Source organism: Lactuca virosa, chromosome 5 (assembly GCF_052849685.1).
Source record: "Lactuca virosa cultivar CGN04683 chromosome 5, Lactuca_virosa_CGN04683_v6, whole genome shotgun sequence".
Classification (NCBI taxonomy): Eukaryota; Viridiplantae; Streptophyta; class Magnoliopsida; order Asterales; family Asteraceae; genus Lactuca; species Lactuca virosa.
The window spans coordinates 449,071,231-449,078,694 of NC_136430.1; the positions used below are offsets into that span (position 1 = coordinate 449,071,231).

At 34.5% G+C, this 7,464-nt stretch overlaps 1 long non-coding RNA gene across 1 annotated transcript; it reads right to left on the minus strand.

Annotated features, from left to right (window-relative positions):
• Positions 1 to 5,763: 5,763 nt before the first annotated feature.
• LOC145111105 (uncharacterized) lies at positions 5,764 to 7,075 on the minus strand. The gene is made up of 3 exons (XR_013710169.1): positions 6,921 to 7,075; positions 6,195 to 6,288; positions 5,764 to 6,099 (listed from the first exon to the last, which is right to left on the minus strand). It is a non-coding gene; the product is annotated as an uncharacterized LOC145111105 (long non-coding RNA).
• Positions 7,076 to 7,464: the final 389 nt, after the last annotated feature.

The window sequence follows — 7,464 nt, forward strand, 5'->3', positions numbered from 1 at the left end:
AACTTGCTGAGTTGACTCATCAACTCGCTGAGTTCTATAAATCAAAAACCCTGAAATCGTGATCCAACTCGTTGAGTCATCCCCCTGACTCGCCGATTTCCCTTGCTACTCATAGTCGCAATTCGGGGAATCAACTCGTCGAGTCTCGTGGCAGACTCGCCGAATTCTACCTTGTACAAAATCGGGACAAAACGACTCAACTCGTCGAGTCCCTCTCTGGACTCGTCGAGTTCCTCAGTCTGTTTGGTCCATCTTAAAGGATTGAGCCCCTACTCTTCAAATCTAAGCTTCTAGTTTCTCATACACTCTGAAAACGTCATTTTACGGGTAAACTTTCCAACTTTACCCACTAATACCCCCATTTGACGAGTTTAGCTCAAACCCCAAATCTTTAGGACTTAGATCTTGGTCCACAAGTCATCCATACTCTAGACTAAAGCATACTCACATAGATCTAGGCCTTAGACATCATTTGAACACGTAAAGCTTCTTCCTTTTCCTCCATGCATGGCCTTTTGGGGCTAAAAAGGCCAAGATGACATCTTAGAGTCTGCATGGGGCTCCAATGGCATAAAGTTTGCACCTTTATGCCATAACAACCCTTAATGATTCCAGATCTGAAGGTATCCTCACTTGGGACGTCCATATCGCAAGGCTCAAGCTTCTTGGACCAAAAACCCAATAAAGTGAAAACAATGAGATCTAAGAGACTACTAGGCACGTTAGAGACTTGATTACCATAAAATGATGAGGATGGAAGGAAGTCTCCGGACCTACAATCTTCTCCTTGAATCCTCTAGCTTCTTCTTCTTCTACAAGCTTCAAATCACACAAAGTTCACTAAAAAATACCTCACAAACTCACACAAGGCTCTAAGGTTTCGTGGCTAGGGTTTTGGTACTTGGAGGCTATAAATGAGGCTGGCATAATGGGATTAAGATGCTTAAATAGGGTGCAAAACCCCGAAATTAGGGTTTCACTCTGGCAGTCCTACTCGTCGAGTTGGGGCTCCCAACTCGCCGAGTAGGTTCCTGAACCCGCGTCCCAAAATAACCCCTACTCGACGAGTTTGGGCCTCCAACTCGTCGAGTTCTCATATAAAAGTGAGTAAATTTCTATTTAAAGTACATACCAGGCGTTACATCGTTATTTTTTTTACTCTTTATACACACATACTTTTCTCTTAAATTATATGTTTCTTAATTTTTTTTATTTTACAGCAAAAAACGACCATTATTGTTGGTACTGTTAAGAGAATGCGTCAAGACATACGTTGGATTACCTTGCTTGTAGCAACTGCAAAAAGTCAGCAAGACAAAAATCATCTCCTATTGATAAGGTTGATGGTTCTCATGAAGTAGCCAAAATCGTTACTTATGAATGTGGTAATCCTATATGCAAAAACATCCAAATTTCAGTTACTCCAAGCTATTACATATTTACTTTACATATTAACAATATATGTTTATCATATTTATGTAATATAATATAATTTATATTTTATTTAGATTTAAAGTCCCACTTCGGGTTCAAGACAACATAAGAACCTTGAATTTAACTTTATTTGATCAAGAAGCAAAGAAGTTGTTCAAATTCACAACTAAAGAGTTCTATGAAAAAAACAAGAATGTATTCTTATATAGTTGTTAATTACTTATTTAAGTTATATATTACATATTTCACTTATAAATTTTCTAACAATATTTATTTATATTTTAGCTTGGTTTCAGTTTGGACTTGTTTCCAATGGAGTTGAAAGTTGTGGTGGACAAAAAGTTGGCAATTAAGGTTGATATCACAAGTTACAATGTCAATAATAAAAGTAATGTTTATGGGATAACAATATTAACTGAGAATGCATAAATAATTGATAAACCGGAAAAAATGAATCTTATTCCACATGTTATTTTTAACACTTATACTTATTTTTGACCCCATTGACCCAACTATATCTGACTTGACAACATTTAGTTTTGTTATTATGATACAGCCTGGTAACTCTGATTTCTTCCTGATTGGTTCTTCAAATATTGGTTCCTAAGAGACCAAAGTTTTCAAGGTTGTACTTTTTAAATTATAATTCTCAAATATTCCGTTTTAATGTATAAGAACTAACTAAAATATTTTCTAGGATGTTTTTTCACAGACATGTGAAAATTTAACACCATGTGCTAGGGACAACTCAACAGCAACAAGTCCTACAAAGTTGATTTCTACACCAACTGACTTGAAAAAAAACCTTGCTACATGCATAAATCTTGATGAAATGGAGAATTTGTCTACTTCTAAAACTACTCGATTGTCACCACCATATGAACAACCAATGCCTCTTTTGGTAACCAATGAAGAAAAGTAAATGCATTTTACTTCTACAAACAATCTTAGTTCGTGGTTAATGTTGTTTTTGCATCATAGACTCCTAAGTCGTTTAGATTTTTAAATTTGTTGCTTTTGAATGGGTATTTTTTGGGATTTGATGGTTTTGATGATTCTTTCTTGAAAGTACATTGTTGTAACGCCTGTGTTTGTGGCTAAGCATTATTATGATGATGTAATAGTTAGGGTCAACAATTGTAACCTATTTTATGTAACGAAGAAGAATTATTTGAGTATTATGCGATTTATGTGCAATATGCGTGCTTATAACGATATAATAAAATAGGAATAAAATATGCGTCTAAAATAAAATAATAATTAGACTCAATGTCTTTGTATAAAGTTAAAGTAGTCGTAACAATGATTCTGGAGATATAAAGAACGCCGAAATCCGACTTATAACGAAGAAGTTATGACCCGTCGAAGTTTTGCGATTAAACCGGCACGACTCCGCGTATCGTAAAAAGTAAAGTTTTGATAAAATACTTCTTAGACTTAGCAATCTAAACAAAAGTCATAGTAGACGTTAAACCGAGAGCGTGCGTATAGAGAACGTCCAAATCTGACTTCGTTAGAGGAAGTTATGATTTTTTTAAGATTCAGCATAGCAGCATACAACCCGAAAATCGAATTTTAGATCGATCGATGATTAGCCGACACAACCTAAACGAGAATTGAAAATCTCATTAATAGGAACTCAACGATATAAATACAGTTGAGAACGAACGTCGGATGATAATGTTATGAATTTTTAACGGACTTTAATTGTCTAAGCCTGTTAAAATATAACTTTAAAAATAAATTTAAAATTAACCGATAGAGTCTAAACAAAAGTTGTAGATCACGTCGATACCTACGCGTGGATAAAAAGAAGGTAAAAAACGGAGCTCATATGCGAAAGTTACGGAATTTAGAAGATAATTAATTTCGGATTAAACCTCGGAGTGACACGTGGTAAGATCTAGGCCACAACTTATTCCCTACGGCTTGGAACGAGATGGCGCCACGTAGAATGTGTACGCCCCGCATACAGCTCGGGCACGCCTCGCATACGTGGGCTCCTTTAGCCTACAAATAGATGGCGAAAATCACACTTTTCTTCACACATTCTCAACCAATTCTCTCCCAAACACCCCCCCCCCCCCAAGCTTCTAAGCCTTTCCCTAGCACATCCTAGGTGTTATTAGCGAAGGATGGAGCGCCATAATGCCTCGAGAAGAAGAGCTTTCGGCTCAGAAGTTATGCCCGCGCAGAGCCCGGTTTCTCGCTAAACACCCCTGTAAGTGAGTTATGCTTACCATACTTTAAGTATAAGTTATGTTTAAGTTCAATACCGTTATTATGAACCTATAAACAAGATTTATCAGTGATTCCAAGTCGTTATACTGATTGATCTACTTACGGGGATGATGTCCACGCTGGATTTAGTGAGGTGTTTAAAGTGGGATTTCCAAACAGTATACTTCGTATACCAAACGGACCCTACCTCTGATATGATCATACCTGGTTGTTCCTTACTTGATAGATCTTGAAGTAGACTTTAAATTAATGATGAATCTACACTAATAGTTAGTCATAATAAATATTAGACTAAGACTTAGTGATAATGACACTAGGTTACGTCAAAGGAAAAGACAATTGCTAGAACCGAAGTGTCGCCCGAATTTCGAGTCGTCGCTTTAACAAGTGGGTGCATAGTTACTTTCATCTTATATATATATATATATATATATATATATATATATATATATATATATATATATATATATATATATATATATATCAAGTATTTAATATAAACTTGTAAGTGAACCCGTGGTGAACCACGAGTCGTTTTTTGGGGGGGTTTCTATTTTGACATGCATACACACACATGATTCATTGCAATTGCCTGTCTTCCTATTATGTAGCTGAACTTTGAGTTTCAATTCCATGAGTAGACAAAAAAGTTTCATTCTTTTCCTATTGGTCAAAAGTCAAAACAAATTCGGTAACATAATGGTAATTGACAAAAATACCCCTTAACTGAAATATATAGACTTAAGTAAAATAAGCTAGCTAATTGGTTAAAAAAGCATACTCATTCATTAGATTGTTTTAGATAAATGACTTTCTGTATTCAAATAAATACAAAATGACCTAGAGGCCCCTCCTATAACTTTATGCCAGCTTGTTTTCTTCCCATTCCTATGGAGATTTCATCACGTCGTGTAAAAGGAAGTGTAAATGGTGGATTGTGCTGAAATTAATACATAACACTTGTTATTAATCACTTATACTAAGACTTTAATTTTTATTCATGCAAGATCTTTTATATAATTTAATTACATGTGTAACCTCCACCAATTCTCCGATTTTTACATTCTATTGACAATCATTCTTACCAACAATGGCTTGAAACTTGAGCAATGCAGAAGCTGCACTGCCATCAGGCTTGCCGGGTACCTTCAAGTTGTTGAAATTCATTTTTCCTGCCATTAAAGTCCTAGATACAACACATCAATTCACAATTGTGGAAGTATAAAAGGTAAATCATACATAGTTTTTCTTTTAGAACTCTCTGTTGAAAGAAATGAAGTTTATCTGTCTCACAAAGACCATGTAAAGTCCTGCACCGAAAAAGTATAAATCACATTGCAAATGCAATGACATATAGATTGAAAAAGTTTATAATTTATCAATGTTCTGTTCAAAAAGTTAATAGACACTGCAACATCAAGAAGTTAACTCCTTTCATTACCCTTCTTCCATATTGTTATTATAAGATCTTGCAATCACAGAACAATCTATTTTTAACTTGCAGTCCTGGCAAGCTTGCCAGATGAGAAAATTACACTATAATTACAATACACATAACAAAATCAATACAATCCCTACTCATGAAATTGTATTTGAAAAAATAAAGGAAATTAGAACTCAACGTAAAAACCCGCGATAACTGCCTGATCATTACTAACATAGTCTAATCCGTAATCGAAATTCTCATGCTCCGTAAAATCCTGGAGTTTATCGAATGACCAGAAGAAAAAAAAACGTTGAAAAGAGCATATACATCTTCAAAACTGATAGCATCTTCATCATTTTAACATTACGAATACATACTTATCCCTGTTTTCTCATACTGTCCACTGAGTAAATATGAGTATTGAATTTATAAGTAAACATCTCCCACTAAACTCATTTCAGAAATAAAATTTTCATGATGCCAGCCAATGGCCCTTGCTGTATTTATGATACAAAAAATTGATTAAGAATCAGTGTTCTTCTTGGATAATTGCACTAGTTTAACAATTATAAAATATACAAGATCCAAAGACAGCAATTGTAGAGTATCATTAAACAAAAAACTATTACCATTAATATTTCAATAACTAAAATACAGCTCCATTTGTAAAGATTTACATAACTAAAATACATCTCCATTTCAATAACTAAGTTATGTTAAAGTTGGCAGCCAGAATGTTCGCTACAACACAATTACAATCATGAGAAAGCGTAACCTCCATCACAGTCCTCTTCCTTCCATAACTAATCAGAATCCAAAATCATAACCATCAAAAAGACCGGTATGAGGATTTTGTTTTCCATACCAAATTTCACCAAAGCCCATGGTCATTTGCAACATAGAAACCGTCAATGAACCCTGATTCGTCATGTTGCAGAGGATGTTCCAACTCCGATCCAGGAAAGGCTGATAAACAATGGAGATTTGCATATTCAAACCTAAGAAATCAAACAACACATTTGTAAATGTATTTTGAATAAGAAGATAACAATATAATTGAATGTGTACATATTGGAAGCAGAAGGAAACTTACTTTGTTCGTTAATTATGGAGTCTCACCTCCTACCTCTAAAAATTGATGGACTTTTTTTCAGTTTGTAACCAAAACCATGGTATGTTAGTAAAACCTGCACATACAAACCAAAAAGGATAGGGTATGAATTGCAACATCATTGGATTTGAATCATTGCAGTTTGCTTACATTAACCACAATAAAGTATCATTAACAACAAAAACACGGTATAGGAGACATACCAGAGTAAGCAGATTGACAACAAAAATCACATAGATGCACTATGTAACCAGCAGAGCACAGAAAAGTATCATCAAAATAAACAAAAACATAGAACACACCAATAGGCAAGAAAGAAACAAAACAACAGATACGTAAGGAAGCAATTCTACAAACAACATACCTCTGAAATTCACTCATCTTATATACCTTAACCTCTACATCTTACCTTCAGATTTGAAGCGCTAATCTGAAATTGAAGGATCATCACCTTGATAGAGGGAATAGGCGTATCAAGATTACTATCCTAATTAGATGAACAATTGAACCAATTTCTAATACTGATACTACGTATTAGACAATTCATAAATAATAAAAGTAAACCAAACCCTAACCCAAAGTGATTGATGGTAGAACCCAAGACCAAAAATTGAAAGAAAAAAAATGACTAACCCAAAATCGAAATAGAGAATTGCTTAAAAGCATAAAAAAACAGGTATGAACACATACATAATATAGATAACTTACTTAATTCTCAAATCAAAATAGATACTTGCTTGAAACTGATGGTTGGGTGCGACGAAACAGCCGTCCGCGTCGTTGCGAAACCTCAAAAATCATTGCACCAACACATCACAAAATTCTTGGAAGCAAAGAAAAGACAAATAAGAAATCAGAAAAAAGGGAAAGACGAAGGCAAAGATGAATGATAATCGGTTTAATGGTGATACGTCTCTCGTATTTAAGTGATAGGGAAACATTGCAGCGGAGAAATTGAGAAAAAACAAAATTTTGTGGTCAAAATGCGAATCACATAAAAAGCATTGTTCCTAAGTTCGAGGGGATTTAATATATGCGTATAATTGCCTATTATTTGTGTTCACGATATCTATGTTGATGAACGATTTATACATGTTTTACTTGATTTAAACTGTATATGATATGTATTTTATACCTATAATTATGTTGGGTAAAGATGGGTAAATGATATAGATGATGAAAGATGAAATAAATGATAAGAGGCGTTGATGTTAAAGTTGATCCAGTTATCTAGCGAAGTATAGATGACGAC